The 22,595-nt window shown below is 47.4% G+C and overlaps 1 long non-coding RNA gene across 1 annotated transcript in view; it reads right to left on the bottom strand.

Annotated features, from left to right (window-relative positions):
- The window catches only part of LOC116495538, a 58,738-nt gene extending 36,375 nt beyond the window's left edge, over positions 1 to 22,363 (bottom strand). Inside the window, exon 1 of the long non-coding RNA XR_004253953.1 lies at positions 22,198 to 22,363. This is a non-coding gene — a long non-coding RNA (uncharacterized LOC116495538). The remainder of the gene's footprint in view (positions 1 to 22,197) is intronic.
- Between the last annotated feature and the right edge of the window lie 232 nt (positions 22,364 to 22,595).

Here is a 22,595-nt window from a genome sequence, read left to right as displayed (position 1 = left end):
AAGCAAAAGGGTATTGCAAATCCCTGAAGAAAATACACTTTGAGTGCAGTTTTCCCAATAAGCAAATCTGAATGCTGGCCCAAAGGTCAAAAATAAAAAGGCCGTGAGCTTCAGCTTCCCCAGCCAGCCACCTTTCCTATCCCCTCTTGTCAAGAAATCGTCTAGGGGTTCATTTAGAAAGCTGCTTGTTCAGGGCCAGGCTGTTTGCAATCTGGGCAAGTTAAGCAAATTAGCAGAATTATTAGGTACGAGGCAATTCTCCACAGCCTGCGAAGCAACCGCGTGGTAAATGAGCTCACACGAGAGAGTTGCGCCGATCGAACGACGGCTGCGGTGTTTGCAGAGACAAGGCTGTGCAGGCATTTCCTTTGAAATAACACTGCCGTACTCCAACAGAAGAATAAGAAGGGGAGTTTGTGCAGATTGCCTGGCAGGCTGAACGGGAAGGTGCCTTTGTCTTTTATGCACATTCCCGCTACCCAGCTCCTTCTGCGATAATAAATATAATAATTGTAATAAATGAATAAAGGGGAAAAAAACAACACCTTTTACCATAGCTGCTTCTAAAAGCAGGAGTGCTGGTGCCACGAGGACCCAGGCGCAAGTGGCTTTGCACCCGCTGTCCCCTGGGACTTGCAAGGACAGCTGCAGCACTGCAGCCTTGGGACGATTTTGGGAGCAGGCTTCGGGCAGCAGGAACACAAACCTGAGTCCTGCAAGAAGCCAACCAAAAGGTGGCCCATGCAGGGTTTCTGATCACTCATTTGTATATACTCCTTGACTATTGATTTGATATTTTTATACCTTATGTTGTGCACTTAGGACAGAGGGGGAAAAAAATGGATTAACCAAGTAAATGTGCTTTATTAGCAGATCTCTGATGGAAAATTACGTCGGTTTTCCATTTAAAAGATGCATCAGATTTATCCACTCATGAATCAATTCGTTCATGCTTGAAAACCTACTAACACAGCACATAAAAGTTTCCAATGTCAAAGAGCTTGCTGGATTTAACAAAGGTTTAAAGTGAAGAAAATGTGTTACTGGGAAGCCTTCGGCACTCCCAAATCAGGTGAGAGGGAAAGGCACATCCCCAGCGTGACGCCAGGTCGTCACAGCAGGCTCAGCTCCAGGAGACCAAGTTGTCCTAGGGAAAGGATGGGATCACATCCATCAGCATCCACGCCAACAGCAGCCCCCTGGGCATTTTCAGCCTCCCCCTGCCTATTCAGAAGAGCCAAAAAAAGCAACCACAGCTGCAAGCTGAAAAGCTCTGGTGACCAATTTTGCCTAAACCAGGGGCCAGACACCTGCCAGCTCCCTCCTAAGGGTGCTGGAGCCCTGGATGAGCCCAGGGCAGCGTTGAGCAATGCTGCAGTGATGCTGCTAGCAGATCAATGGTGAGGCTTCAGCCGTGAGCACCAGCATTTCTGCAGCCCTGCTCCCGCCAGCATCAAGGGGGCAGTTACCCACAGGGAATCTGCAAAGTCAGGCTGAGCGAATTTACCAGACAAATACTCTGTGATTGCCAGCCATGGACCTGAGCCACAATGCAGAAACTCTGGATCCAGATTTAATTTTTTTCCCAGATTTAGGAAGTTTAAGTCTCTGCCTGGCTGTTAGTTAACAGCTATTTTCTGGCTATCCCTTGCTTTCTTAAAATCCCTTTTATTTATTTATTTATTTATTTATCTATTTATCTATTTATTTATTTATTATATATATATTTATTTTTTTTCTTCTATTGACAGCTTTACACTTCATCCTATGCTTTAAAGTGAAGATGGATACAAATCATAAACTTCTACAATGATAGTTTGGAGGTCAGGATCCTTAGACTTGGAAAGTGCTGGCTATTACACACTGCTATGCCACAAATGACACGGTTATATTTTGTTTTGTTTTGTATATTATTTTCCTGCTTTTTTTTTCTTTTTTTTTTTTTCTGGAACTGACAAATCTCCCCAGGGCTGTCCGTGTTTTTGTCCTTCCTGCAGGTTAGGGGCTCACTGGGCCATGCTCCTCACCGTGGGAAGATGGTTGCACAGAGCTCAGACCACGCAAGCAGTTGCACAGCTCAGTGGGGCTGGGCAGCAGAGGAGCAGCCCATGTGTGAGAGCATCCTTCTGCTGCTCCCGCTGGACTGTACAGAAGATGCCATCACCCAGCCCCTTACGCTTTTGAAAACCATGAGCAGCACAGCTCGCTGCTTACATTTAATCCAAACTGATGTCCTACGGCTATCGTATGCATGATTATGGCAGTCGTTTTTAATTAGTGATTGCGTCAATAGTATTGACATTTTCATCACTTCTGGGGGAAGTAAAGAATATTTTCCAGCAGGTGAAGTCCCCTCTTTGCAGTTCTTTTTCCCTCCAGCTGCACCCACTGTATAAACTGTGAATCTTATTTAAAAAGTGCAAGAATATTAAGTCCATTCTCTGTGCGAGTGCATTACAGAAACTTAGGCAGCACCAAACTCAAGAAATGCAGAAAAGCAAATTCCCTCCAACCTGTGTCAACAGTTGCAGTCTTGTTCTGAGTGCAATATTTATTATACAGCTTAACAGGAGCCCTGGCAGGACCTGGGAAATGCTGGCGGCCCTGCGACGAAGAGGAGCCGTTCAATAGCTTGCTGGGAAGTGGAGTCAGACACGAATGGATCAAGACAGCCATTACGCTCGGTGATAAACACTCTGTAGGAGCTATGATTCACCCGGAAAGAAAGAGGAAGGCAGATCATTACATATATTGGCCATTGTTTTTAAAGAGCCAATAAAGACCCACAAAAAAAGGCATGGTTAGGAGTAGGAATGTATATATATATAAATTTCGTCCATCTTGAAACTACCTTTAGCTCACTTTGCTTTCTGCACAATATGTCAGGATGAATCTTCCTCCTGGATGATGGTCCTGGTGTAGATGGTGCTCACATTGTACAGTTTTTAATGTCTTTAACCATCTTTAGCTTTGTATCCTGATAGCCCCTCCAGGCTATATGTCAATGCCATCTGGGAGTAAAGGAAGAGACTTCTGCTCAAGTGCTGCAGTAACGTAGATCTCGATGAAAAATGTGCTTCCTTCGTTTGACAAACTGTCAGCACAGAACAATTATCTACCTGTTGGTTTGCTTGTCCTTTCTTTTTCCTTTTCTCAGAAAAATAAAAAATAAAAAAAAAAATTAAAAAAAAGAAAAAAAGAAAAAAAAAAGAAAAAAAAATGGAATGAAAAGGAAGTGCACAGTAAAATTCCATGGGCAGAATCCAGCTAATCTGGTTGCTGGACCCAGAGATGCATTTGCAGATCATCAAAGGTAAAAGTGGGTCTAAGCCTAAAATAGAGAGACAGTCTCTAACTTCTTTGTGGGAATTTCCAGAGAGGACATCGCTAAATGGGATATCAGAGAGGAAGAGTAGGAGGGTTCGGACCCCTTGCTGAAAGAGTCCAAAGCTCATGGCTGCTCAGCAAACTGAAGAGACCTTTTCATTTTTCTCTTGGAATGAAAAAGATGGGGATGACACATTTAGGGAAGAGCAAATATGATTTTTGTTAGCCATCTTGGTGTTAATTGGACTATACGGTTCTTTTGGAGAACACACACAATGCATGTGTAGAGCCCTAGGGAGAGTAATCCAAATTAGTAGATAAATTTGGTTATATACTTTGGTTTTTACTATCTTAGTTTTCTCCTTCCCTTCTTTACTGCCTCTTTTGCCACCTTCTCTTCCTACATGTGACTGTTGAATGCTCTCAGATCTGTGGGATATATAAGGTGTCTGGTTTTATCTCACTTAAAAGTCCTGTACAAATACTACGGATATTAAAGTACAGGTGTATTTAGCCCGATGTGTTTAGCAGGTCTGGATTATGAATTGCTGCTCAAAATAACATTTGCATCTGCTGACAAAGGTCTTTATTATGGAAGAGGTCAAGAAGAAAGGATTATTCCTGCTAATTATTCACTGCTATTTCATATTTGCACAAAATGTTTGAAGGACAGAATCCTCAGCATTGCCTTGTTTGAGGAGCTAATAGGGTTTCTTTTTTTTTCAGGAAACCAGCAGGGTCTGGTGGGCCATCAGAGCAGCCTCTAAGTGGCTATGGCTTATGGTGACTAAGCCAGGGCCTGATGCTGGGGTTTTTCAAAGACAGTGGTAAAACTTTGGCTCAGAGCTGTGCTTTATGGGAAACCAACTTGAAGAGGATCCAATTCTCAGTCTGTGGGCAGATCCATGGTCTGGGCAGCTCCTGGCTGAAAGGGAGCTGGCTCCATTTGCTCTGAAACAGAGCATCAGAAGGGATTGGGGAGTGAGCTGAGCTGAAAGACAGACTGTTGGGAGGGATACCTGAAATTTTTTTGGCCCAGATCTTAGATTAGTCCCTATATGTTAGCAGTCCCTGGAGAGTTTCCCCAGAGCCTACCAGCTGCCTTCTGCTTGGGCCTCGCATTGCCTCGATTAGACCATAATAATCTGTATTGTTATAGAAATTCCTTGTTAAGTGAATTGAATTCCCTATCCCATAAAGATAGAATTAAACAATAAAATTACTGGCAGAAATTTTCAAGCATGGGTGCCTGAAGGTGGGACCCACATTTAAGCCTTGGAATACATGGCCTGACTTTTGTAATCCCCACATAGTCGTTTCTCCTCTGGCTTCAGGAGAGCTGGATGATTCCTGCTATTCAGGGCTCAGATGGCTCTGGGGATACCTAAATATGGCCCAAGGTGAAGTTTTGGCACCCAGATTTGTAGAGTGGCCAGTGTGTCTAGACACTGGAGTGTGACATCATTGTAGGAAAACCACACTGGATAATAAAATATCGTGTACTCCTGTATAAAGTGACCCTGTGAGAGCTGCTGTCCCCACACATATCCAGAACTCTTCCAGTGGGAACGGATTTGGGGCGCAACAAATGCTTTCAGGGTTGCCTGTAGAGGAACACGTGTGTCTGGGCTCTGTGTAGGTGCCGACAGCCGGAGCCTGGCAGCCCCGTTAGGAAGACAAATCACCCCAAGCCACTGCAGCAGGTGGGCCCTTATCCACCCACGCTTCTTGCAGGGGAAAACATTTTCATTTACATTCCGAGGTTTTGTTCCAATTGCAGTGCCTCCAGCTTCCCCATTTGACAACTTTTAGTAACTTAATTATCATTACTGAGGAGGAATTTTAATAACAGTGTTGTTTACAATGGATGCAGCCCTGGGGAATGAGGGAGAATAACCCAGGCTGCAGGAGCAGGAGGGAGGAGCATGGTATTATGGAAACCCAGGCCCCAGCCTGCTGGAAGCATCTGTTTCTACCCAACCTGTTCCTCTGGAGTCCTGATATCACACACAGCCCAGACTGACAGCAACAAGGGACTTGTGCTGAGGGTTCCTTTTCCCTCGTGCTTTCATCCCCATCCTTCCTTGGGTATGGATCTTGGGTTTGACAGCATTAGGGTGAGATTTGCTCAGCTGCTGCTGCTCACATGCTCCTTCCTGCTTCCCGTGATGCTTTTACTTGATGCTTCTGAGATGTCTTTGCCTTTAACACCCAGTGACATAAATATTAGATGTACATTAAGCCAATAGCTCCTTATTTTAAAACACTTGAATACTCTTGGTCCTAATAAGAACATATAAACAGTACCTAAAGGACCAGGGACCTGGAGTGAAGTGACCCAAATTTCCCAGGTGTGCAAGGAGACAAATCTCTGCTTTCCTTAACGCCAGGAGTTACCTTAGGCCAGGTGTAAAGACACGAACCAACTCTCATCAGACTTTTGCATCCAAATGGCTCATTACACCAGCAATATTCATAGCTCGTGATAGTCCTATAGATTTACAATACTTAGGAAAAGATGATGCCCAGCTTACTTTCCCACCAATCATTATTACATGGGAAAGCGAGTGATTTTCTTTAAGTCCATTAGCATAACATTAGTGTTTATAAGGAGCAGACCGCAGACCCTCAGAGTTCTTTAGGAGCATAAAGCCAACAAAATCATACTGGAAACCCTTTCTGGAATAAAGTGGTTATCTCCTGAACCTCTAAGCAGAGCACAGGCTGTGGATAGTTGTGGTCTGGGGCAGCTGGGAAGCAGCTGGTGTTCCCAACCCATCCCCTGCTGGGGCAGCCACATTACTCCCATTTCTTCTCTTGAGCCTACAAAATGAGCAGGACAGCGCATGGAACAAAACACAAGGAGGGAACTTCAGACCAAAATGTTTATTCTCCATTGCAGTAGACGAAACACTGAGGCACGGCGCTCCCAGGAGGGTGTGAGCGAATACACGTGAAAACGCACAGTGTTTGCAGTTGAAATACACAGACCTGAATCACAGCGGGGATCAATAGAGGACGACGATAGAGATTATCAATCTTGAGAGGTCTCCGTTACGCAGGATTGACTGGCAACCACATAATGACTCAGGCTCATCCCACCAGTTTAGAGCCCGGGTGATAGATCTGCAGATACCAGTCATCATCATCATCTCCTTATCGGCAGCACTCGTGTGCCCATCTGTCTTCTGCTACCTGGGTTGTCTCGGTCCGGTCCAACCTCCGAGGTGAGTCTGAGAGATCAATGCACAGCTACAGCTGGTTGAAGGGGACCAAATCCATTGAACAGTTGATTTGGTTCCATTTTACCAGCTTTAGCAAAGCATTTGGCCTTGCGGTCTGCAAAGCAAAGAGGGGAACTCCTCAGGGTCTTTTCCTTCACAGCCGCCGGGACCTCTTCTGAACTCGCTGCCTGATGCTGCACTGGTTCAAATGGCTTCACTTTCAGGCAATCAGGATTTATATAAGCTTCTTAGCAGCTATGGTTGAAGAGCCGGTCTGAATTAAAGAGGCAGTTTTAATAGCGCTTGAATAGCCTGCAGCAGTGACCACCAGCCTGTAGCATTTTTAACGCCAGTATTTGGCACTGTTTTGAAGCCGCATTGCTACCACATCACGATGTAAGTAAAGTCTACTGTTTTAATCCAGGTACTTTAATTGTCACCTCCCGTTTTCCTGCTTTCAGAGCTTTAGCATCTGCTGTCCTCCTCTGTGCCCTGTGTTTGAGTGACTCAAGAGGCACGTGCCAGCAGCAGCAGGTCCAGCACAGAGCATCCCCTGCTACGGCAGAGACACCGCAGCGGAGAGGCTCAGGTTAGCCTCCTTGCCCTGCAGCCCCTAGTATTTTCTCATATGCCCTTAAAATCAATGTTTTCTGTGGCTTTAAGATCTGCTTGAGACAAGCAAAGGCTGTGCCACCAGCAGCAACCAACAGGAAGGGATGGGATGGAGAAGGAAATGGGGTGACCCTGCTGCATCTCAGCCTGCGGTACTCAAGCAATGGCTCTGGTTGTGAACCCAGCCACATGAGCACCCCACTGCTCCAAACAACTTGGGAAATCACATTTTAAAATCGCAGCAGCTCTGATCGTTTCTGCAGCAGGAGCCAATAAATTCAGGCCTTTCCTTCTTCACCCAGCGCCACGCACAGCTATTGCATGTTGCCATGTGCATAACCTATTTAAAGAATTTATATGCGTCACGAGGCAAAGGTGACTTTTCCCCCCTCTTTCTCACAGCCCACCACACTGCAAGATGACACTGGGAAAAGGCACCTGCACTGCAAACCATGGCATGCAGAAATATTGCAAGTGGGCCAGCATTATTACTCCCCAAGAAACGTGGGCTTTGCATTGTAGCAGTAAGTACTGCGGATCACTTAACTGCCCAGCCCCGTTACTCTAAGCTGCCTATAAATAAATGGAGAGAGAGACAGAGAGAAAGAGAGAGAGAACAGCTTTTTTAAAAGAGCTCTACAATTAATTTAGTCGAGTTATCTCTAGGTACCTTTTCAGGAGACAATCAAGCCAAGGAACTAAATGGAAACTTAGACAGTGAAGACCTGGAAGTATTAAATTCGTCCTTTGGTGAGTTATAGGAGGCAGAGGAAAGTAATTATTTGCCAGCGATTGGGGTAAGGTGGAAGTGCCATTGACGAACAATGCTGCATTGAGCCTGCAAGCTAAACCCTGACTGGCACATGGATTTTGGGTTAGTGATCTGCCCAAGCATTAGTATTGCACACCTGAAGCATGCTCAGCTCTCCAAATGTCCTTGCTTTGTCCCTGTCCCATCATTTTTTTGGGGCAGTGAGGAGGTTACAGTGAGTATCTTCTGCCGGAGATGGGTGCTGCCCCACTCCCCTGGCTTTGCTTCAGGGAGTGAGTGCCCCATAACACATTTATAATCACTGCGAGCACACGTGGGCATTCTGTAATGTTTTGTTTGAATTCTCCACAGTGAGTTATGGGTGAGGTTTTCCTTTTTAGAAAATTGGTTTTTCTCTTCTGTACGCCATTAATCACAACTAATGATGTCTCTGGTGGTGAGGCATTCCCAGCAACTGAGGAAGAGCATCCTACACCATCAGCTGCTGAGGGCTGCAGCATGAGAAGGCTCACAGTCTCCATGCGGACCAGTCTGGGCATGGCCAGCATGAATTGCAGGGGCTTTGCTGGGGGTGTTCAAAGGTCTGAGCCGTGCAGAAGCTGCTCATCTCTCCCACAAAGCTGTGTTCACCCCTGACACAGCCAGGCAGGGTTTTGGTGTCAGTCTCCCTTTCCACTGAGGCCATGTCCCGAGTTCAAGCACTGCCGAATTTAGGTTTGCTGTCTGAAGGTCATCTGCATCCAGCCTGGCAATGCTTGGATTTAGGTATCACACTGAAAAGGTCTTTTCTGGCTGCTCTGTCCCCAGGACCAGGACCAGGTGCTGGTGCCACCCTCATCAGGACCCTGCTCCAAGCCCTGCCTGCAGGACCAGCACAGCCCCAGCTGGGAACGGCCCCAGCTCAGTGCAGGACAGCAGTGGGGAGACATGGGAACATGCCTCAGAGGTAAATCCAAACAAAAATAACAAAATGAACCTGATTGTCTCTCTTCTGTCTCTGTCAGCCCCTGCATAGTGCCCCTGTTTTGCTTTGGCCCAGGTGCCAGCTTTGCTGATAGTGATTACAGTCCTGAGAAAGGACAAAACCCCTGCATTAGCAAACCACTGCCCCGGCAAGTGGGATCAGGAGTAGGCAACATAAAAGAGCCTGATATATTGAAGACCTTTCCACTTTAGCCTCAATATTCTAATAAAGACATTTTATATAGACAGCACAGAAAAGCCAAAGAATTTATCAGCATTTGTCGATATTCCTAATGAAGCAGAAGATTCGACATGCAATAGAATTAGCCTACAAGGAACCCTTGCATAGGGCCCATCCTTCTGAGTCCAGAAATCTCCTGCCTATTCCAGTCCGATACCCTTTTGAGAAATGAACATCTCTTGAAGCCATTATCATTACAAGCTAAAAGGCCAAATGAGACAAAGTACTGTTGCTCTTCATCTGAATAAACAAATCATTTTTAGATCAAATGCATTAACAATTTATCATGCTAAAATCCAATCAAAAGGAAAAAACAACAATACAGAACATTGATTTCCTACAGCTTTATCTTAATGAAGTGCACATTCCCTTTGTAATTAGCTTTGGAAGGTTTTTTTTTTCCCCTTTCCTGAAGTTAATGTGTTATTTGATTTCCATCCAAATGTTACTAAATCTGAGGAAATTTCCCCAAATGAAGTGGCTTTTGATAATACAGGAAAATGTCTACTCTCTCATTTGGCTATTTTTCCCCCAAACAGCCGTACCTGTACTGCAGATGATTCAACTTTATTGCATGGTGTCTTTGCAAGGATGTTTAAATCAATGCCATAGTTGCTGTATTCTGCACGCAGTGCCATTTGTAAGCCAGAAAATACAACCTCATTGCTTTTATCCTTCTTCTTACAGACATCGAATATTAATTTAATTTATATTATTACAGGGAAAAAGTGGACTGTGTTTTATTAACATTTCTAAAATTATAGGTATTCAACCCAAAAAGTATGCTCCAGACAAGGCTGGGGAGTCTTCCGCTTGGATTTTATTTGACTTAATTAAAAAGCACTCAGTTCCTTTGGGCACTAAAGTAGTTGCTGACAGTGCAGTAGCCACTCAGTCTTTCAAAACTATTACCTGAACTTAATAAAGTGTCTATTTAGTTTATACACCTCTGTGAACTCACCTGTCTCCCACAGACACGATGTGGTTCCTGCTAATGGCTGGCAAAGGCAGCAGGCTGACGGCAGCCCCCAGACACCCCGGGCAAATCAGCTGCCCCGAAACACAAATCCCATCACCTTTTACCTTCCCTATCTACCTTTAATACCAATATCCAAAGTGTTCAAGTCTCCTCCGTGCTTGTAACGATCAAATGTGCACTGCTGGAAAAGCTTTTTCCAGGCCGCCTCTCCATTCCTCCACTGAATATCTCGTTTAAATCTTTTCTTCTTTAAATGATGCTGAACAGAGGACTATTGCTTTCATCCTGCTTCACTGAGTATTTGCTGAAATGCAATGGCTAATTTGATAGTCCAGTTTTATTTGGATGTATTGCCAAGGCACACAGCAATATCTCTGGCAGAGAATAAAGCCCCAAACCCTACCAATTACCAGCTCAGTCCTCAGTCGTACAGGAGACCAAAAGTGACCTTATCAAATCCTTGGCTCTCAATATGAACAACTCTGTCTTAATACAGATTTTGGCCTTGTAGATAAAGGTCCTTATTTGTACACAGACCAAGAAATGCAGAGCACCCATGCCTGGAGGGAGCTGCAAAGCCCAAGCCAGGGCTGAGGAGCCCTCGGAGGCTGCGTGGCTCCGAGCAGGGCTCTGAGCATCCCGCTGGGAGCTGCCCCTCCTGAAACCATGGCCAGAAATAGTTTTCACTTTGGATTTCCAAACTCACACGCTCGAAGAGAACAAAGCCGTTCCCTAATACAGTTTGTGCATTTTATGGACCGAACAATTAAATAGGTTTTAAAACATCTGCTGACTGCATAATTCCATACAGGGGAGTGCACTCAGCATTTTTAAACAGCAACGGCTACGAGATACCACTTAATAGTACAAAACACCAGCAGTCCCGTTAAAATCAATAGAAAATTAGATGCTATGAAAATGCAATATGTGTCCAATTAGTTATAATTGGAGCAAATGGTGATGCAGATAAACTCCTGGAGTAAGACGTATTTGTCCAGCCCGCTCCCTGCTTGCTTTCGGCACGGCGCAGTATCGGTGGTGGCGGGCCCCGCTGTATCCTATAGCATGAATGATGATCCCTCTAATACACGTATGTTAACTGTTATCTAATTATGGAGCTGCTCAGAGCCTGCAGGACTGCTTCGGTGCCCCAGCGTGCGTGGTGAAAAATGATCCTCTGTCACACAGAAACCTCCCTGTTGTACTTGACAAATTATGCCAGCAAACCTGTTTAAGAACTAAAAAATCCTTGGACACGGTGACAGGCCAAGAAATATGTTGTTTGGGGACAGATATTTATTTATTTATCCGACGGAGGTTAAGAACTGTAGCTCAGTTCACTTTTCTCCTGCCTGTCTGCTGCTCTGGCAGCTCAAAACCCTTCTCACCAATTATTTTGCAGGCTTCTTTCAACTCGTAAAAACTCAGTCGCGAGGCAAAACAGGAACTAGGTTATGCGATGCTAATGCTTTATTTTTAACATCTTTCCTGCAACACGGTGGCCTTCTCCTGGTTTAATCTTATGACTGAAGAAAAAGAGCGACAATCCCGCTCCCCATGCAAAGGCACATCCCCAGCCGAGCATCGCCGTGGGCCAGTGCTCCAAATCCCTCATGCCCTTGCGGAGTATGGAAGCGTAAAGCCACTCACATCGCTCCTGGTACAACAAATGTTATTAATTTCCAGGGCTATTTTTTCCTATAAACATCTGTAAAGTATCAGTTATTTTACACAAACTCTTGGCTCTGAGCTAAGAAGCAATAACCATCCCCAGGGCTCTTATTTTATTCTGGTTTTAGGTTAATAATTCAAATCAGCAACAAGGACTGATGGGAGCAAAGAAAAAAAAGCTCCTGTTTACCCAGGTCTGAAACCTTCCTGCATTATTGCTACCGTTACTTACACCGGTAAGGGAACCGTCTCTCAAGAAAGAGTAAAAAAAAATAAAGAGGTGGCAGCTTTTATTTGTTACGCTGACTCAGCCGGCCGGTGGAACAAGAAATGTTCAGACCCAATCCATAACTTTTGTGGCCGCTCAAAGGACATATTCTTCCTCGACACTGATAAAAGTTTAATATGTAGTTGCCCGGGTTTTTAATAAACTTGTCAACAAAAGAGCAAAGCAAATTGATGGGGACCTTCCCAGGAATAAATTCAGCTTCAAATAGGCCAAATGAGTGTGGAGGACAGAGAGGGGAAGGCATACGGGCAACTTTTGCTGTTCCTTGCAAAAATGGCACAATGGATTTTAGCGGGTGCGTATGTGTGTGCGCCTTATTATCTCCGAGACAAGGCTTTAGGACAAAGCTAGCTTAATTTAAAGAACGCAAGCTGGTACAGCGCACAGTGCATCACAGCCCTGACACAGCGAGGAAGGGGGGGACAAAGCCCCTGTATTAAATTAATGGTGAAGCCTTTCGCCAATAAAGAAATGCCATTTCACCCCATGAGAGCATGCCACATCTGCCAGCCCTCTCCCAAAGGCTCGAGACATCCCCTGCCCATACCACAGTCACTTTGGGACAGACCCCGAGGTACGCTGCCACAGACTTTGCTCATGTGCCAAGTGCTGGCGATGGAAGCAGACAGCACCATGCTCAGCACCGTGCTCCCCCCTCTCGCCCTGCCTGCTCCATGGGCTGCCCGTGCCTCCATCCCCCTGCCCATCCGGGACCCCACTTTGCAGAGTCACCCCCAGCTTTAGAACCCAAATCCCCCACTACACATATTTCACAATGTCCCCTCCGGCTGCCACCTGCACAGAGATCTCCCCCACTCTACCAATCCATCCCCATTCCCTGCTTCAGCTTTTCACTTCAAACAAGCCAGGCAATGAGCTTCCTTCGATCAAAAGGCCATCCTTTCTGGCTGCCTCCTGCAGCCTCTGGCTACACGTGTGGCCGACCTCTCACCCAGGCACGGCTCTGCTGCAGCCAGGTGAGCAGGATGTGCACCAGCTGCATGCTCCCTGCAAGCCTGGGAGGGAAACCACTGCAGGAGATTCATTATTTCCTATTAGCTCCCATCAAGCGGGTGCCTTAAATTATTAAGACTTGTTTTTCTTTTTTTTTTTTTTTTTTTAATTTGTTGACCCGAAGTAAACACAAGTATTAAATCAGATTCCAATAATCTCTCTGACAGCAAATTAACCCGCTGCGTCCGAGAGAGGAACTGGAAGCTCTGCTCAACATCTCGCCTCCAGCTCCGCCGTCCCCGCAGGCTTTGCGTGCGTGCAACAGTTTAAAAAGCAGAAGGCCAGATCCTGCCTCCAACCTCGGGTCGCTTCCCAGATTGGAAGCTCTGCCCCGGCTGCTGCGGTGAACTTTATTCTCGACCGCTCTTAGGTCACCAGATTCCTGCTGCGGGAGCTTTATCCAACTCCCCAAATGCCAGGGGCGACGTGCCTATGTAAGGGCTTTGCAGGAGCGGCTCCTGCCCTTACAGCTGCTTGGGGACTTCTGCGGTCGGCGGTCACGAGCCCTGCGCCTCCTGGCTGCCCAGATGCCACCTAATCCGGCCGGCAGGAGGGCAGCTGAGAATGAGCACTATTTATTTATACCAGCTGCTCCCCGTCCCCGGGCTCGTCGCTCTGCCCGTGGCTTTTTTAGCTAGAGGTGCCCGTCCCCGAGCAGGCCATATCTGGGCATGGCGAGACATTTACAGGCAGGGCGCTGTGCTTCATGAAAAGAAGAAAGGGGGGGAAAAAAAGGAAAAAAAAAAAAAAAAGAGGAAAAAGCCTGCATCTGTTCAAGTTGTCACTCACCCTGCTTCCCCCAAACCCAGCACCCAGCTGGCCTCCTGAGCACCACCAGCAACTGCTCCAACTGCTAAACCTTCAGCTATTAAGTTCCCCCTTGTTCAGAACGTGTCTGCCCTCCGCCAGCCTTCCACCTGTGCACACAGCTACCCGCAGTTGGCCTCTGTTCCTCGGCACGGACCTTTGTGCAAGAAATACAAGCTAGGAGCAGGGACGCATGCTGACGCTGGTTAAACAGAACAGGAAAAAAAATGCTTTGGGAGCATCACAGGGCGGCAGGCAGAGGAGGATGACTTGGAGGCTGGACAGGACTTTGCATTTTGGCCATTACACACCCAGAACAAGCTTGTCCTTGGGCAGCTGCATCAGCCTGCCTCGGCCTTCTCCAGTCTTACCCCTGTGGTGCGAGCAACGGCTTCAACACCTCTCCAGCGAGCAGCCACGCTTCTCCTGGGGGAAAGGGAGGCAGGGGAGCTGCAGGGCTGCAGGCAAGCCCCACGAGCATGAGGCTGCTCCTACTGTGACCCCTGCATCCCGTCAGGGAAGCACCTTGCAGCAGTGCTGCACAGGCACCTTAGGTCAAGAGCAACTTCAGCAGCAAGCACTAAACCCAGCGTCTTCGCTGGGAGGGAATTGCGAGCGCTGTGCTGAAATCAGCCCCGGGCTTTCAGGGGAGGGATGCCAGCTCCAGAGAGAGGATATTTCTCCTGCGAGGAACACACCACCCCCTCGCCCACAGCCACTGCTAAGTGCAAGATGTGGCGAAACTCTTTAAAAATAGATATATTCCCAAGCAATGCATGCCGCTTGCATCTGGCAGGGCAAACCCAGCATGGAAGATCTCGCTTACTGACTAAAAAGCCTCGTAGCAGCTCAAGGCTCGTGCAACCTTGACTCTCTCCTCCTCTCTTCAGGGCCCGCTCTTCTTCTTGGCCTAACCCAGTCCTGGGAAGCACAAGGGAAGCCCTGCCCAGCTAGGCTGGTGTCAAAGGCAGGGAAAGATACTGCAGTGCAGTGCTGATCTCTTCTGCAATCGGACGTGCAGACTAGCCCGAGTGCTGAGTCAGCACAATTTCTTTTTTGATTGGTTGATCCGAGTAACATACTTTCAATGTATGCTAAAGGGGCAGCAATTAATACGGTTCTCCCCTTTCCCCACCTTTCTGAACCGCTTCGAATCAAACACACAAATCTCACCCCCAAAGTCACTCTCTGGTCCTAAATATTCCAAGGCTCTTTCATTTTTAATTTAGGGCATTAAATTTTTTTTTTTTTTTTTTGCAATCTAAGCGATGCTCACTTTGATCGACTTGTGCTGCAGCAGCTAAAATATCTGTCCTGCAGGTCAATCTAATCATGCTTAATAGCAGTTTATTCTTCAACGCAACATTTTTCACGTTGGGTCGACAGTTTTAAATGAGATTGCTGATGCACCCCTTTACTAATGCTTTTACCAGGGCCAGCACATCCCTTGAAATACTCGTGCAATAAAATGCTTTATTGCTCTTGATGAATGCACTATTAAACTTGAATTGCAAACATACCCCCCCTTTTTTTTTATTTCAAAAGAGGGTGCTGGAATTTATTGGACCACCTGTCTTCCAATACGAAGTAATAATAACTAGAGTAATAATAGATCATCAACATAAAGAAACACACAAAACTAAAAAATGAAAAAATGCTGGGGAAAAATGCACGGCGCAAATTCATCCCCGCACTCCCTTGTGCGTGTGCAAAATGCCCATTTTCTACCTGCCGCTAGTTCCGCTTACATGAGGAAAATCCATCTCGGGAACGGCTGGGTTTTGTGAGGCATAGAATAGAAAAATTTAACTAATTTGGTCCACTGGATTTATGGCTTTTACAATCCTCAGCGCTCCTGCTCCCGCGGGCGGCACTGCTCAGCGCGCGCTGTGCAGGGCGGTTGGGCGCAGCTGAGCATCCCGCCTCGCCTTGCCACCGCAGCCCCCTTGTATGAAGCACGGAGGAGAAGAGGCTTAATCATAGCTGAGAAATAGAGAGGACCTAGCGCAGAGGAGCAGTCCCATTTTTAATCCAAAGAGGGAAAAAAGAGAGAAGGAGCTGCCACTGAACGCAAAAACAACGCAAATTGTTTGCTGAAGGACCAAAGCCCTCATCTGCTGCCACCGATGCTATTGGCAAATGGGCTGCCGTGGCGTTCCCATTTAATTTTACATTCCCATTTACTTTTTGGCATCACCCGAGAGAGGACAAGACCTTGGGACGCATCCTGCACCCCCAAAGCTCCATCACGTGCTCCCGCGCTGTGAGACAGCACTCGGAATTATGGCTTGGAAAATATTTACATAAAAAATAAATCTGAGCACTTAGCGACTTCCTAAAGTTAGCAATTCCGTGTGATTAACAAGCATATTAATTCAGAGGTGGGAAGGAGATAAAAATTGCATTAGGAATGCAGGTATCTGCTGTAAATCAGACCGTGAGCACCTTCGCTAGAGAAATGCACAGTGGTGGAGGAGGCTTAGTGACACCTGCACCGCGGGAGAAAGGGAAGAAAAGCAAGACTAGAGAACAAGGGGATGGGAGAAAGAACAAGGAAAGAAGGAAATAAAAGAAAAAAGAACAAGGCAGAAAGCAAGCAAGCAAGAAATAAAGAGAAAATGGAAAACAAGTAAGCAAAAGACAGGGAAAAAAGGACGGAAAGGAAAAAAGGAAGGAAAAGAAAGAAGGGAGAAAAAGGAAAGTGGGAAGAGGTGGGGTAGAGGGTCAGCAGAGAAAAGAGGGAATTTTGTATCATGGCCAGACTGGTGAGGACCATCCTAATTTCCCACCCAGTGACTCAAGCTACTGGCGATGATTTACTAGGGAGCGAAACTGCAGCCAGGCTTGAGCATCAGCGCTCTGTGCCCGGCCTCTGCTCATTTCCCAGCATCCACACCCTTCTTACTGAAATCTGGCCTCAAAATAGGGCAGGATGCCCACAGTGGCCAGGACCCATCCTCAGGTGACCCAGGAACATAAGGGACTGTCCCCAGGGCCCAGAGGACGATGTCCAAACTGTCCTTTCCCAAAGTCCACTAGCAAAGCAAAGAACGGTTCCTCCGCTCCCAGGCAGGGGCTGAGCACTCCGCGCGCATCCATCAACTGTGGTGTTTGTATTTAAAAAAACAGAAAACCACTATTATTAAATCCCACTGAATAATGTACAGAGGAAATCTCCATGAGAACCCAGCCTGCCTTTTCTAACCTGCTATTCATGAGCGCCTGCTTCCAGTGAAATCCCCTTTGGCACACGTGTAACAAGTGACAGCGACGCTCGCCATGAATAGCGGCGGATCAAGGCTTGGTAAGGGCCCGAGGAGCACTTTTTCCAAGAGAGATGTGCTGAAACTGCAGGGAATTCACTCAAAAGCAGAACATTACCGTGCCCTTGGCTGCATGGTGGGGTTGTGGAGATAAGTTTGGGTAGCTCAGGAGCAGGTGGGACAGGGATGTTTGGTGCCAAAGTGACAGGAATTTGTCCGAAAGGGGATTTCAGAAGCATGAGGATGATTGGGGCTCAAAGCTTTACTTGCCTCTTACCCAGACAGAAAGTTAAACTTGTTCACCCAGAGAATCAAACCCATTTTTATCACCTTGCCTCATTCTTGTGGGATCCTGGAAATGTAACCAGATATTTCACGGTGCAAAAGGTTAAAAAGCAAAACCAAAAGGTGGTAAAAGCTTCCCAAATCCGAGGAGCTAATTTTATTATTTTCCTCTAGGAAAATTACAGGCATCTGTTCAAAGTGCTCCTGTGCCTCTAGTAGTGACCTAGTCACTCAAGGGCTGTTTCCAAGCAGTGTGTTGCTGGCACACAGACACAGATTTCCTTCTCTCCAGTTTTAAGCACAAAAAGTTTTAACACAGGAAAGATTCAAACACGTGAAGCCAAAATACTGCACATCTAAGTCACAACTCTTGTATCCTTTTTCTCTTTCTTCTTCTCCCCCGCTCCACCTCCTTTTATTTTCCCTAGATTTAATGATCAGGCAGCTCAGGTTGTTACCTAGCCTTAGCTGGGGGGAAAAAAGGGCTGGGGGGAGCAGCAAAAAGGAGGGACCTGCCTGCATCCCTGTTGAAAACCAGGAGTGGACGGCCAGCCTTCCTCTGGCATTGCCTTTCAAAGCCCATGCCGCAGTCAGCATATTGAATATTTAATGTCCTGATGAGCATTTCCACCTGCTGACACAGGCAAAGTGACAGAACAATACACGCACTGGAACAAGATCATCAATTGACTCCCCAGCCAGTCTGCCATGTCAGGCATTTAAAAAAAAAAATAAATTAAAAAAAAATCTGTCTGTCTTTCTCCCCCCCTTCGCACGGGGTCACACACCGCTCCTCCGAGAAGGGTCCCCACCTGAAATACATACTTCTTTACATTCCATAGATTGCCAGGTTCATATGGGCATATAAAGAAGTATGTCTCTCAAGCAGGTAGTTTCAATATGCGCATTTATATGTTCACGGGAGAAAATAGCGCTGATGGACAATTTACATCCCGGGAGTGAGTTATGGCACAGTTTGAACACACACACACACACATGCACACACACACCCCCTTGCTCCCCTGCTCACGCTATTTGCTGGTGATCTCAGCTTTGCCCTCGCAGGTTTCTGGTTTTTGTGGCTGGGGGCTGTGCACCGGGCAGAAAGTGCCGGCAGCGTGGCCAGCTGCCCTGCTCTTTGGGGCTCTTTGTCACGGAAATGGCACAGAGGGGGAACCCAGCTCCCAGCCCACCTTCAGAGAGGGTGTTCCAGCTGGAACCGCAAACTTTCAGCAATTAAAAAAAGGCAAAAATGTGCTTCAGCAGAAGGAATTTCCTTTGTGTGTATACATATGTATACATGTGTATCATTTTAGACAAAGACATGCTGGGGGAAGTTAAATAAATATTATTTCCCCATTGCCTCCACCCTGCAATTTAGAAACAAAAAGCCAATTTGCTTTCAGAAAGCCCGAATCCAATGTCTGGCTGCTGATGTACAAAGCACCACCAGGAAGGACCTGCTCTATCTGCCAGAGCAAGAAAACTCATCTGCTACAGACAAGCAATTGCTTCCATCAGTAAGTAGAGATTAAAGCATAGGAAGAAGAAAGCGTCTTACCTAGTGAATCCAATGATTTTTCCTCTGCTGGTCACCACGAGCGAGACACTACCTTGCAGATAAGCAACCCCCAAAATGCCTTTGGGAGAGTTGAGGGTATTTAAAAAGCAAAAATTAAAAAAAAAAAAAAGATCGCTTTTCACAAGTCATCCAGCCAGCTGAGGATTCGGGAGGGGGAGAAGACACCTGCAGAGATGCAAACTAAAAAGCAGCTGAAGCCAGGTGCTGGCAGCTTAGGCCGAGGACTTTCCAAGTTGTCCCCGTGGGATGGACGTCCGCGTGTGCCCGTGTCCCTCGGGGGGCTCGTCCCCGTGCGCGGCCCCGCTGAGGCTCCCGCTCGCTCTGCCCTCGGCCAGCCGCCACGCTGAGCTTTAAAGCTCCCGAACAATGTGGCTGCGACCGTGGGCCGAGCTGAATAGGCGGCCGCTGCGGGCAGGATTTCGGCGGCGGAGGTCACGGCGGGCGCTGGCTGCTCGCTCAGCACCGCACGGCACCGCACGGCACGGCTGGTGGGCGCTCACCTGCGCCCCTCGCCCCGCCGCTGCCGCTCGATAGCAATTTGCAGGCAAATGCACAACGCCCGCCTCGGCGCTAATGAATTTGGCCGTTCATCCCAGGCTCCTAATGAAGCCTTTAAAGAGGGTTTAAGTAAACTTAGCAAGCGGCAAAGTAAGCACTTTGGAATACCTAATTGTGTCGATGCTGTGCCACTGCTCTGTAAAATATCGCTGCGAGACGGGGAGTAAATATTTCCCTGCTCCCATCGACTTCCATGGCCCCGCAGTGCCGGGGTGTGAGCCCCCCAGTGCTGTGCACCGCGCACCAGCTCGGGCAAGTGCCTGGTCCTGGCTCTGGGCAGTGCCCTTTCTCACTCCTGCCAGTGCTGCTGGCCCTTTGGAACATCGGTATTTGTCTAATTCTGAGGCAAATTTCCACCTTTAGTTTGGAGCAAGGGAAAGAGAGATGGAGCTGTGGCACCATGGTAATGCATGACTGCAGAGAAATTAAAGTGAAGGGAGAACTGAGGAGCGTGAGGGAAACTCTGGGCACTTAAGATTCAAAAAAAATATATATATAGAAAAAAAAAAAAAAAAAAGAGCAGAAAAACCCAAGTGCAGGTGGGTTTTGCATGGCCAAGACACTCCACAGGGTTGAGTTGCCCTCAGACAGACAAGAGCAGGCCAGGTGCACAGAGCAGGGCAGCCGCTTGACACGTTGGGCCATTAAAAATTTACAACTCATCCCCAATCTGCCTTCCTCAAAGCCACCCAAACACATGCGGTCCTGAGGAGCCCCAAACTTCCACATATGTGTGGGACAGCGGCTGCCCTGCTCCCTTCTCACTTGGGGTGAGAGCTGCGTCGTGGCCTGTGAGATCCCCACTAAGGCTGGAGGCCATGGCACAACCACGACTGCAACTCTCATCTTCCTGCTTGCTCAGGAGCAGATTTGGGTTTAAATTTGGTCATGATTTGCCCAAGGGTTATCCCTTTGGGTGGAGGAGCACACAAGCAGTGTGACGATGCTTTTAATAGTGAGGCCAGGGGCACTTTGTGGTCCACATCCTGCACTAAGAGCAGGAGGAAGCGGTGGTGGGCGAGCAGCACCCAACGTCCTCAGCCCACCTCGGTGTGCTGAGCTCTGGTGCTTGCTTGGAGCAGAAAAAATGAAGCACAATGAAAATGTGGTTGTGGTGGGAAGAAAAAAGAAAGAAAAAAAAGCAAATAATAATAAAAAAAAAAAAAGCAAGGAAATGTGGACAGTGCAGAGGCCAAGGAGTGAATAAAAGTGAAGGGAAGAGCCTGAGGTGCTGGGTGGAGGGGAAGCGGGGTGGTGGAAGGGATGGAAAGCAGGGGGCCACACACCAGCTCCTTCCTCTGCCCCGGCCTCGGGGTGCCCCTCAGGTCCCACTGGCATAGTTGGGCTGTGGCTGTGCAGCACAAAACTTCGGGACTCGGAGGCAGCCTGGATTTGGGGCTGGGCACAGGGCAGGGAGAGGCCAGTGGGGCCAAGGCAGAGGCACAGGGCAGGGGCTGGGCTGGCCTCAGCCCTTCGGGGAGGCAGGCACAACCTCCTGCTCCAGAGAAACGGGCAGTTAAATCCACAGCCCAGCTCGCAGGTTTCTGCCTACACCATTGCACACGACAGCTGAGTGTACACTCCCCGGCACAGACATATGCACATAGCACTACTCTAACCACAGACAGGAGGTGCATTGCATCGGGATCGAATGCTACACCTGCTTAGAGACAGCATTTAGATATCTCTGGATAAAGCTCTGTAAAATACACATATGCATGCTTTAAAGCATATCTGAATTTGTGTGCACGCGGGTATAGAGCACAGCATCCCTCACCCAACACCGATGCACATATATTTATGCGACTAGGTATCACCGCTCTCATATAAAATATAATGACCATAGCCAACTCTTAGCTGCAGGAGCAATAACAGCCGATTGCTGGATGAAGTGTAACCTGAATTTCAAACCCCTGGCAGGAAAACCTAACTTCTCCTCACATTTCTTTTCCAACCATCCCCAAGCCATGCGCCTGCAATTAATGTTCTTTCCTTGGCATTTGAACAGTTAATCACCGCGGCATTGAGATCATCGCAAGTTAGGCTAAGTTTAACCACATTTCACCCTTTTGCTCTGGCTGGTATTAGCTCATAGCCGCTAGTATGGTGCAAATAAATAAATAAAGCCCCAATCCCCCTAGGTGTCATTAGCCAGCCTGGATCTGAATTAGGCATTTAAAGGCCGGTTTAACCTTGCAGAACGGTTGCATGCCAAAGTTCTAACATTTCAGTTCAGATTATTCTAGTGCACTGCTTGCTCTGCAGTTTGTTGTTTTTTTTTTTTTGTTTTGTTTTTTTTTTTTAAATGCGGAGTATGCCACAGCAGAACAACACGAAAAAAAAAGAAAAGGGGGGTGGGGGGGAGAAGGTCTGCTAACCCATCCACCGATTAAACACAGCCGGCACATCCCCGCACAGACACACACACGCGGCACACACACACACATCTGCCGGATGCAAAAGCAGACATTTAAGTCCCTGGGTAAGTTGGATGGGCACTCAGTCCTGCATCGGCCAGAAAAGTGTTTAAAAAAGAGCTGAGCTGGTGTGGTTAAAGGGAAAGACAGGGAGCAGAAGAGGGGAAGGAAAAAAAAAAAAAAAAAGACATACCAGTTAGGAGCTTCTGTTGCAGCAGAGGACTCACCAGAGCACTAGCTGAAAGCTGAATCAGCTTTTGAGAGTTAGGGATGCATAGAGGAGGGTCATGGAATCACAAGGTAATAATGCGCTTCATGCTGCAGCCGTCAGCCTTCTCCTTATAGCCAATCTCTAATGCAGGAAGGGAAAAAAGAGAGCAGGCCCAGTGATGGTATTAGTCCTCACTTGGAGGCAAAAAAAAAAAAAAAAAAGAAATTAAAAAAAAAAAAAATAACCAGGCAAAACCTTCCCTCCCCCCCCCCCCAACATCCACCCTTACCTCACCCCCTTCGCTCAGCACCACTACACCAACTCCGTCCCCGCTGCTGCAGCGCGGCTCGGCGGGTGGGGGAGGACGGCGGGAGGCAGCG

The sequence above is a fragment of the Aythya fuligula genome, chromosome 16 (assembly GCF_009819795.1).
Source record: "Aythya fuligula isolate bAytFul2 chromosome 16, bAytFul2.pri, whole genome shotgun sequence".
NCBI lineage: Eukaryota > Metazoa > Chordata > Aves > Anseriformes > Anatidae > Aythya > Aythya fuligula.
This window is presented reverse-complemented; position numbering and strand designations above follow the sequence as displayed.